The sequence below is a fragment of the Bremia lactucae genome, linkage group LG4 (assembly GCF_004359215.1).
Source record: "Bremia lactucae strain SF5 linkage group LG4, whole genome shotgun sequence".
Classification (NCBI taxonomy): domain Eukaryota; phylum Oomycota; class Peronosporomycetes; order Peronosporales; family Peronosporaceae; genus Bremia; species Bremia lactucae.
The window spans coordinates 3,509,867-3,521,909 of record NC_090613.1 but is presented as its reverse complement, the minus strand read 5'-3'; positions in this window follow the sequence as shown (position 1 = coordinate 3,521,909).

Sequence of the window (12,043 nt, the reverse complement as noted above, 5' to 3'; positions counted from 1 at the left end):
CTTTAGCACGTACCTCTCCTTAGTATTTACCTGGTTTTGCTAAGCCACGCATTTCAACTAAAAAAATCTTCCTATGCACGTCGGGTACGTGAACTTTTCGGAAGGAACCTTGCTACACTATAATCACTAAAGTAAGCATTGCTAGAGAAAGATACCCCGTTTCACTTGATAGCACTTTGTGATTCGTTCAACAACCACGTCCGTACAAACTTGTTGGATTAATATGTAGAAGCTTTCACGCCACGCAAGAAGGCTTCCATGCCACTCGTAACAGCTTGAGTGGTATAGAATGGAAAGCGATCAAACGGACGAGATCGACCGTTCGCGGGTCAGCCATTAGCGCAATGTTGTTCGCTCTGAAAGCAGACGATCAACATGCGGCAATCACTGAGTTCATACATCACGAACACGACGCGGACCACGAAAAAGTGACCTTGCATCACCATCAAGGCCCTCAAGAGGAAGACCAGTTTAGAGTGCACGGTGCCAACAGTGAAACTGATGAACTAGCAGCATTATAACATGCTACTTAGATTAATAATATCAATTTGAAGGCAGTCAAAGGCGATTCTTGTTAAGATTTCTTGTCGGATTTAATGATGCGATTGACGCTCGCCGCATCGATGTCTATGCGACAAAATTGAAGTTTGGCATGTCCAACATGGCTGAACGTGCCAAAGCTTTGGCATCAGGGCCTAATCTTCACTACTCACATTCGTTTAGGTCGTATGGACCCTTATAGGCCGGCTCCGATAAATTTTTGACCCGCTACGTGCCAAAATCAGGGCAAGAGTAGATCTCTTAGATTTGAAGCAGAGCAAGCGTGATATACACACGTGCGCGCAACACACACGATGCCTTGTTATCAATATCGTATGCCACCACATTGGTTAGAAGACATAGATTTCAGTGTTTAATAAGGGTATTGCCGATGATCTTGTGAAGGCCGCCAGTTTCACCTCGAATTTAAAACGCTAGATCATGCGATCTCTATAGCGGAACAGGAGGACTTCAGCCTGAAAAAGGCTAATGTTCGCTCGTTCTCCTATCGTCTAGCGATACGACAAGATATTGAAACAGTGGACCTTCTGCTTATTTACAGCGATAACCTCGCTTTTTACATTCCAAACGAGTGCAATGATGCAATAGCTGCCAGAAGACAGGGCGCTACGCCTATGAGTGAAGTACTCCACGCTTACTGCCATAATTCACGGAGTGAAGTGACCGACCCTCTGCTAGGAATAGCGGAGGACGCGCGATCGACGCTTGTTGCAGAATGACAACGGCGAAAAGGAATGACAATAAATGGTTGGGGTCAGTAATGGCGGAGCGCTCTGATGATCCAGTACTATCAAAAACGTTTTGCATCCTCTTGATGACAATTGTAACACAAAGTGATAGAGGATTTGTCGATTCGCGCCTTGTCATTTTTTGGAGCGTTAAACAATATTTTTTTCGACGGCAAACGCAAGAAGACTGTAGACTCAAGTTCTTTAAGCGTTGGAAAGCGAGTAGTTGTTATCCACTGCTCGCTAGAAGGAAACAGCCAGATGATAATTCCAGTGTACTATTTTTAAATGACAAGTTTGATATTATCCTGGAAATGCCATGGCTCATAAAATATGAGCCATGCAAAACTGGAAGCATCGATCCGTTACGATGCCTGGCTCTTGTTCATCAGATGGCCATCTGATGAACATCTTATAGCATCCACAAACGTATGGATGAAGTAGAACCGAGAGCAGTGGCCTCACTCGTAATTTTATCACTAGTACGACTGCACAAGACTTCAGTGGAACTTCCCACCACACTATAGAGTTACATACCTGCGGCTGTGCACAAACACAGGTAGTGCCAATGGTCAACGCTCCAATAAGTGAGTGAGCCGGGACATGGAAGCTCGCTTAGAAATCGGCGTCCAAGGAAGTATAGAACGCCTATCTGTATAAGATATTGCGAAAGTTCTAGGTCGACTTGAGAGCCAATTGTAGAGGATATTGCTATGTTTGCACCCACAGCTCGAGGCGATTGAGGAGGCTTCTCCCAACACGTTAGGGAATAACTTCCAGAACTAATAAGTAAAGTTCCCACAAGAAACTGAGACTTGCATCGTTATTCATAACGGATCAAGTGCATGGGTTTATCCACTTGATCTAATAGCGCCTCTGAAGTTAACTTCGGAGATAATTCAGCTACCATCGATAGAATTAAAAAAAACGGTTTCTGCATGATCTGTGTAGTGGCAAGTCAAGCAGATCTGCGTACTAGTCATATAAACGAGGATGTTGCCGAGATTAGGTTGGCAACGTGTTTCCTGAAAACGAACAGGTTCTTAGCAGCTCATGATAGACGAAAGTGTCCATGATGAAAAAAAAATCGAATTGAACATCTTACGTCCCAATCTTGGGAGTCGATCCTTGTATAAGAGTCTGATCAAATTTAAGGATATGTTCCCCGAATTTTATACCGTACGAGTTGCATTAGGATGAAGGCGCCTGACACGAAATCGATTTGATGCCATGTTCGACATAATGTTTCATGAAGCAGTGGACACTGCCTCGTGAACAAGTATTAGCGATCGACAAGTTCTTTGCCGATCGCTTAGCAGCGGGTCATGTGATGGAGTCAACCCTTACACATAGCGCTTCGACCTTCTGTGTGCGCAAGACCACATGATGATGGCCGATACTGCATGTTTTTAAGAAGCTAAATGCTGCAATGGTACTGCTCAAACGCCGTTGCCGAGTAAAGACGTAATTTATAATGGTATGTCAGAGATTACATCGTTTTGCTTTATCAATCGGATGGACGCGTCCTATAAGATCCTTTCCGTGAACAGGGTATTCCGTTCATAGCAGCAAGCACCCCAACCAATATGGGTTGGGAGTAGTTAGTTATGACACAAGGCATAGTGACGTTCCTGCAATATTCTACAGATGTACTACTTATCTGTTGAGATCGGTGCGATATTTCATACAAAGTCATTTCTACGATGGATTCGATCATAGCCGAGCCATAAACGGGAAGTCAAACGTTATAGTACATCGTACCACATACGAAAAGTTCTTACACTTCTGCGTAAGCATAAGCTATACGCCGACCTCGAGAAGTGCATATTCGACACCACTTCTTGGTGGGGAAACAAAAGTGTACGCCATGATCCTGAAAATATTAAGACGATCTCCGACTCAGTGCCTGTTGATGTTCCTCGCTTAGCCACATATATAGCCCGAACGACGGTGCTTCTTTACTGAAGAAGATTGTCTAATTTGTGTAATCAGTACTAGGGAGACTTGCCTTGTGTTGGAAGTCGCTTGACATCTTTTGTTGAAGTTGTGTGGTGCGTCTCATTGGAAGAGTCACCTGCAACCGACTGATGAGGGACAGGAAATACCCTTGGGCAAATAGATCATTTGCGAGCTGTAATGCGAGGTCATACCCTTGCGGTCGCGGGGTCGCTGGTAGATTTTCGGCACGAGCCAAGAAACTGGCTATCAGAACGACTTGGCCTTCTGTCTCACATGTAGCGGCGTAGGTAGTGGCTCGGCACAGATTCGATACGCACACAAATAACAGCGTCGCCAGATTTTACGGAGTATTTCTAACAAGTTATTTACCAAGATTCTGACGTGCTCAGAGCAGCCTCTGCTGTCGCAAATCGTTTCGCCAGCCCAAGTTGGATTCGTCCCGCAGCGTTTGATCCACACAGCGTCGGATATATTTTAAGGCGGTATGCGAAGCACCTAGACTAGACAGTGATCTTCACGGAGCCGTTGCTTTGCTCCTTAATTTTGCAAAGGCTTACGACACACTGCAACGTCATTCTCTACTTTCCGCATTGAAGTGGCTTGGATTTTCGTCACATTTTGTTTCGATAGTGGAGGCCTTACATCGCGGCACAACGTGTCAATTTATTTTAATGGAAACCGATCTCGTCGACGGGAAGTCAATTGCGGGATTCGGCAGGGGGCTCACTTGCACCACTTCTCTTTATTCTCGCCCTCGATAGTGTTGTGTTTATCGTATGATCCACGAGAGAATGGACATTCTGGGGTGCAATTTAAATCTGGCGAGCGGATCGCAGAAACTAAACTTTCGGGAAACGCTAATGACACGGCCGTCTACCTGCGCGATCGGGCTACGGCTACGCAGGTTAAAGCACATTTTGATGATTTCGCTAGCGTCTCCGGCCTGCTGACAATCCGCTCAAAATCAAAGACCATTGCTCTAAACACTCGCGAAAGAGCATTGCCTCTGATCACTTGTGGCCTAACACTACTGACTTCAAGCGAATTCTGCCGATGTCTTGGTGTGATGGTGGGTGAGCAGGAGGTGGTGGCGGATAAATGGAATAAATGCTTACGATGTCTTCGGAGCCTGCTTGTGCTAACCAAGGAGAAGACCCACACGGTGGAACAACGAGCTCGCCTTGCCAGTGCCATAGCGGTGCCCAAGATACTTGTCCTAGCTCGGCACTGCTGGCCTCCTCCAGCCATGGTCACCCGGTTGACGAATTTGATTAAGGACTTTGTTTGGAGTGTCTGGGGTGGTAAGCGGTCTAGACCTTCGGTCCCTTTCGAGATGGCTTCACTCCCGATACAACAGGGTGGCCTTGCGGTGCCGTGCATTCCAGCGAAATTGACGACTATGGCGGCTACAGCAGTTGGTCAATGGGCAGCTACAGCGTTCTCGCTAGACTTACTGATTGGAGACTGCCTATGGGGATCTGCAGCGTCTGATCCACATTACATTACGCCTTGTTGGAGTGCAGACAAGCACCTAAGATATCAAGTGACTCTATGGCACACCGGCTCGGAAATTATTGGCCTTTTGACGACTCGATATGCGCGCCAAGGCGTCGTCAAGGAAGTCTGTCGAAGGGCCGTCGCATTTACTTCGAAGGCCGAGGTCGTCTATAACACCGACAAAAGTGTTACTATTGATGTTCGACGGGTCATTGATGACAACCTCTGTGTAGGAATGAGGGCTGAAGTAGCGTCTTCGAGGAGGTTCGACCACAAATGGACTACACCCGCCACGTTGACGGATATGTCACGGCTGCTGGACCGCCGAGGTACATCCTATAGTTTGAAGGGTGCTGATGTTGCACGAGGCACGAATTACCTGCGTGACATAATGTCTTGGACGGTATGCCAAAGTAAAATTATACGGTACTCGTACGGCTCGACATGGCAAACCATTCAATGGCGAAGAGATGGCACTTTGATTCATTCTGCTCGCTTTTCTCTACAACTTTCCAGCCCTCGTATATTGAGCAATTGAACCGGATTACGTACTCTACCAAGGCACATCGGTATCATAACTGGTGCAGGGTCACCGCTGACTCATTTTGATACGGGCATGGAGGGTGAAATGACACCAGTCTCGTCGATGTCCACATGCGATATTGCGGCGTCCAGTGATGGCGGCACTCCTTTACACTTTGGCGCACACCCGGCGCTCACCCGCGTAGTACATATCTGGGCAGGACGGCGGCGCTGGCATCCGTACCGAAGAAATTTTTTACAGGCTGTGTCCAAACACCAGCGCGATGAAGCAAAACAATTTCTCGAAAAGCGAGTGTCAAAGCTGGACTTTCAAGTGGTTTTGGACGAGACATCTAATATTACGTGGATATACGCTGGATACGTGCTTCTTTATATTTCCGACCAACGCACAAACGCTGTATCGCCTGAAATGCAACAGCTTCCCACTATGACATTGGGCGAGCCAAGATCTTTCCTGCCCCGTACCCGAGTGTTCTCGGACCCTGCCTACCGTGGCACGACATGTGTTTCGGATATGCTCCAGTGCGCATCGCCATTGGGGGCTTCTCTTGGACAGGTAGTGAGCGCTTGGAGGATTTAGCAAGATGGGCTTCAATGTATGGGCGTTTGAGCCGGATCTTCCAGAGGTTCCATACGCGGCCTGGGATGCGATTAAACGTTCTTTCACTCAAGGTGATGAGATGGGAGACGCGAAGGATGCGGTATTTTCGGCGGCTCGGGAACTCTGGCGTTTTGCAGCATCTACAACGATTCATGCCATCTTGTCTGAGCGACTCCACTGGATGGAAGACCCGGCCTTACCAGAAGAGGCACACATCGCCAGAGCCAAGACACAATTTCGACGAGCACCACACGATTTCGAGGTTCGTCATTGTCCACTCAACATTCAGACGCGCGCCGCTTGCGCTCTGTAGATTTTGAGCATGGCGCACAGTGCTGCCGATACCACAAACAATGCGGCTGAATACTGGGGGCTCGTGCATGGTCTTCTTTACTTTTGAAGACCTGCCGGATGAAGGCCGACTGATAGCGGCACGCTACATTTCCTTCCACCAGTCCTGCAATGATTTCCATTCGTCTTCCGTTATATCTCGGGCCTAATACCGGTTAAATAGTCCCGCTGACATTGCACATAATTTTTAGTCAGAAAATTTCTAATGCAGTAAACTTTGATGGGTTACGCATAAAATCTTTGTACACTGGTTTCAAAGATCCCGATGTCGTATCTAGGGCGTTCTGGTTCCCGATTTAATCACCTTAGTCCACTGATTCAGTACAGGGACATGGGCCCATTTGTGCTAGCTGGATTATCTCCGCACTATCTCCTTGAACGCCCATTTCGTAATGATCAATTCCTTCGTAATCTTCGTAGCCATTTTGAATATATCTTGAAAAGACCTCTGCACTCTTGACGAAGGCTCGTTCGAAGAGACTGAGCAAGCTGGCGGGAAGCGTTGTCTCGTTACTGGAAGGGCATTTCACTGCACATGTACATCCGTGCTGTGAGATCCTCGGAGTGTCACGCACCATGCGTCTACTTTTCCTAAAGGACCATGTAGTAGCGCAAGCTGTTCCCAGTAGGACAGAACCAGGGCAACTTCGAAGGCGATGTTTAAGCTTTAGTTGAAGGCTGGCTGTGGGGGCTGCCCTTCAGTCCTCATGTTGGTGTTCCTTCTTGAGATGACATTTTTCCTTGAAAAACAATGTGTGGCGAGACGTTGGCTCTATATTGGTATCACCTTGTCTTGCTCCCCAATGTCGATTTTGTCCATTTGTTGCTGAGACGGCTGTGACTTTGGTACAATTGAGTCCTCTAACCTGTCGTTCCGATGCAATTTCGCTTCTTCCTCGTGGCTGACTTCGTCTAAGTCACTATTCGGTCACTGGGTGCGACGCTGCTTGCTTTCCGCCTCCTCCAGGCGAGGCAGGTACAGTGACACCATGTCGCTCTCAACACTTTACTAAATTATTTCAGCCTATTTATACTCCGCCTTGATCGGGTGATCTCTGCGATGCAGATGAGGAGTGATCTTGACTATAAGCATCAAATATCCTACTTACATTCCATTCGCTCGCGATCAAGACTTGCCTTCCAGCTAAAATATGTAAAAAAATCTTAGCCATTGTCCTATGAAAAGCCCATATAGTCGATGTGGTAATGTTGGACTCCATCAGACTCCTATCCATTCACCACAGAACTTTGTATAAGGCCGAACTCATCGACGCACCCTCATAAGACCTTAAACAATTTGACCGATGTCTTGAAGCGCAGGTCACTGTGACACAAACTTTTCCAATAAATGGGCAACGTTTACGCATCCTATCATCGTACCACTACCAGCTGCGCAGCAAGCACCAGCGCAAGTGTCGGTGGTACGATGGCACCCCTAAATTCACTGAATAAAGCCAGCAAGCACCTACCTTATTCAGCAAGTTAAGGGGTTCAAGTAGCTCAAAGATTGGCTGCGGCATCGACGCGGTCGCTTAGAGATTTATTGCTAGTATTTCCGTCAAGCCTTGAATGCGACTGGGCGATGTGGCGCTCGAACAAATTGGAAATAAGTGTTTAGTCGTGGCGTCGTCGTTTTTCTGCTCGCTTGAAGGCCTTTGCTTGTTCTTGGTAAAAATTTGTTGCGAGCTCCTCGAGTGGTCGCAGCCTCAACAACATCTCTTCATTAGTAGCGGCTGACGCCGTTTCGGCCAGACCAACGCCGAGTACTCAAGAAAGTTGAAGCCTTCTTCCAATTTATTGAAGCAATAAATGAAAGATAACTGTAACATCATTTCTGTTGTGCATGAAATACCAATTCGTTAAGAGACGGCAATACATTCAAATATCATAAGGAAGGAGCCTCTTGCCAAATTTATATGTTTACTTCACAGATTCTAGCAATAGTGCGGCTGTTAGTTGAAGACGCCACCTATTTTTTTGTTTAAAATCAGCTTGTTGTTTTATTGCCGTATTTTTTGTCATCTTTACTCCAGTATGATAATTTCGAACAAAATTGTCGACTGTTGAAACGAAGCACCTAGTAACAAAGAATTAATATAGCGCTTCAAAGTGTCAGACTAATTGCCAAACCTGTTAATACGCTTAAATAGCTCATCTAAAATTCAAAAAATGCTGCCCTTTTTGTGGTCATCTACTAAGCAAGTTTAAGCAAGATAATTGCAAGCTTCTTCTTATACTTACAGTAGGTAATAATTTGGGAGATTTGGCGCTGAACGTTGGGTTGAAGTTGCTAGGGTGGTGTATAGCAAAAGACCAAGTGAATATATTATGCATCTGAGCCTTTCACTCTCTTCTTATCAGACTTACTTGTCCCTGCGCCTTACCCCGTACACCTTACACTTGAAACCTCACGATTTCATCTTCCGCCGTTACCACCACGCTGTGATCATCACAACGGAAGGCGTTTCGAAACCACTTGCTATTCCAGTAACGTCTTCAGCGAGTCCAGAAACTCCGCTGCAGTATCGCCTTCCAACACTCCTTCCTCACAGTGCCGTCTGTCTCATACTGCACGCTTGATTTAGTCCATCCTGCTTCGGTAAAATAATCACATCTCCATCAGCGCCCAAAGGCGAGAGGCGCTGACAGCAAGTCTGCCGTCATCGCCTCAGTTCACACAAAGCTGGTTCTTAAAATCCTCTTCTTGGTGTGTCCTCTATAAACTTTAGCTACCGACCTCAGTGGCCGAGTGGTTAAGCACTGGAACTGGGACCGGGAGGTACGTGGATCGATACCCGCGGAGGGCGGTACGATGACACATCGCCGGAGATAGGCTAAAAAGCAGACGAGTAACCATCCAATGGATGGCCGCCCTGCCAACCCGCACTGAAGGTGTGTGATAGTTGGGTGGGAGGAGGCCCTGTAGCCGAAATTTCCCATAGTGTGATGAGGGGTGCGGGGTTCCATTAAGAGAACTTCGTCAAAATTGAATCTCTCTCTATAAACTTTAGCTTGATATCAAGATGTCGCACGTGCCGACCTCTCTTCATTCATCATTTGTCGAATGACCGCTTGTTTATCCATTTCCACTGTAATGGGAAACTCCACGACAAAGTTCAACTCAAATTAAAGCTTCACAGGCCTAGTTGTTGTTGTCCGGCATGCTATGCCGACGTAACTTTCACTTCAATTGTCGACAGTGCAATGGTTGTCTGCTTCCAGCAGGTCCAAATAACCATCATCCCATTCACATGAAATGATACGCCGCTCGCAAAGGCTGCATCACTGTCCTAGGCGAAACTTGACGTCCTTAGTATCCTCAGGTACATAGCAGCCATTTTCGCCAACTGCCAATCGCTCGTCGTCGGCGCATGAGCTCGCCGGGTTGCTCGGTGTACGGCTTTTGCGACATCTGCACGCGTACAGCGAGCCAGCCATAACAGCGATCCCTGCATCCACTGGCTGAGTCCGAATCCAGTACTGCTGATTTAGTGTCTACAGGGGGCAAGGCTCAAGTCGGTCGAGACTGACAACTTCTTGGATACTTCACGGGAGGAGCCACGTGCGAGTACAGGGCCATCAAGGTCGCGTGATAAGCGCGGTGGGCAAAGGAAGAGGTCGAAAACCAAGCCATTTTCCGAGACACCGCGCATGACAACACGATACGGTGGGAAGAAATCACCTCCACGTGAGATCGTTGGAGCAACTTACCGCGTGGATCCGAGTAATTGGAAGTTGGTTATTAAAAGTGACAAGCGCTTGGAATGGAAGCGCGCTGCGAGCGCTGAAATTAAATCGCTGGAAGCAAATGATACGTGGGAGTTGGTAACTTAAACTAAAGAGATGTGAGCACTCCACACCGAGTGGGACTTAAAAGCGAAGTCGGATGCTGATACGATCATCGAGCGATACGAGGCACGCGTGGTAGCATGGGGCAACGAGCAGTCGTTCGGCTAGGATTACAGCGACGTTCGCCGCTGTAATGGATATGAAGAGCGGCAAAGTCATCCTGGCACTGGCTCAAATATGAGCAGTTTCAGCAAGACACGGCGACGTGCCTAATGCTTATGTGAAGGCGTCTACGGAGCGAACCTCAATATCCAGTTATACGTCCCGCAGGGAATGCAAATTAGCCACGAGGAAATTTAGCGACTCGGTGTTGTGCGAGCTGGTGAAGTGGTTCTTCAGCTCAAGAGAAGCCTGTTTGGGCTAAAGCAAGCTGGTAGACTATGGTATCAGCCGATAAGCTTTGCTTGTTCTGAGGGTCCAGCTAACCGATGAAGTTATCTACGTCTACACTCAGCGTGTTGATGTTCTGCACATGCTGTGTTGTGTGTACCACGCGATCTGAGTAAACAACAAGCGGTATCCCTTCACCTCGTCGCTCTTTCCGAGCATAAATCCTGCTTCACCACGTTTGTCCAGCGCCCTGTATTTCGTCGTCTGGCTAGCGGTACACGGTGATCCAAATATAAAAATTTCAGTCAGCTTGAGTTTGACACCTATAAGCACCTCGATAGCAGACGCACGCCCCATATTACTTCGCGTTGGGCTTCGGTTGAGCCTGTAGGCCACGTACACAGCTGCATCACCCCAGAAGCTGAACAAGAGTCCAGAAACGAAAATCATTGATCGCACCAGGTTCATCAAGGTCTGGCGCATCATCTCCGTTTCCCATTGGACGCTTGGTTATCAGCTTCTGACACCTGGCGACACACATCCACACTACAGCATATGGTCATTCCATCCTTTTTCTTGGACGTGAACAGCTTGAAAGCCTATGACATCCAGACACCGACTCCAAACTTGACGTCAACTCCTTGAAAACCACTGACCTCGAGATCCTGTGTCCAAACTTGAGGTTCATCCGGTCCATTGAAAACCACCCCTGTCGATTCTCGGTGTACCATGTATCCACTTGACTGTGGAAATGTTGACCAGCCTTGCCAGTCAAATACCGACCAAGCACATCCATCTTAATGTCCTCGGTCCAGAGGCATCCCTGAGTGCCTCAGCGATCCGATACTTGGCGTAAAAAAAAAAAACTCTCCCCAAGGTGCAAATCCTGACCCAAGTCCCGGGTAAATATCCTTGCCCTCTAACTTTCGATCGCTAGCTTCAGCTCCCTGATCTAGATAGGCCTATGCAAAGCAAAGTACGCCGGTGTTGGAATGATCCGAAGCTGACTTTTGTGGCGCTGAGGATCTGGCCTACACCGACTCCCTCTATATCAATTCTTTGTTGCCTGTATCCGCTGCGTGTTGCCGTGCTTGTTTTAGGCATGGCTTCAGCGTCCAGCAAGGCCATCGTCAAGTTCTGGCCGAACCCCGTGCGCGCTTCCAATTACGTGCGGAAGGGGCCTTAACGGCGACACACGACTGAACCTTGATCATCCTCGACTCGGCGGGCCTCAAGCCTATTAAGCCGAGCTCCTATGTCTCCCTTCAAATCCGTTATAAGTTCCAGCAGCCTGGCCATGCCCTCCTCCGCGCCAGAAGCCGTACTGGCTCTGTCGTCTTTCGACTTGGGTGTTGGCTGGCGCTTGGACTTGATCCTGAGCAGCTTAGTCCATCGGCGTTGGTCGTAACCTTTTGGGCTGAACGTTGGGGTTGAAGCAGCTAGGGTGGTGTGTAGCAAAATACAAAGCGAATAAATTATGAGTGTTGGCCTTAACTTTCTTCTTTTAACTTGAATATGCAAAAAAAGGTCTTAAAGCTGGAGCAATTCGCAAACCCAGAATTAAATGTATAGATGGAGAACTATATTAAGATTTCATAGAGTAATAAAAATTGTAATATTTGGA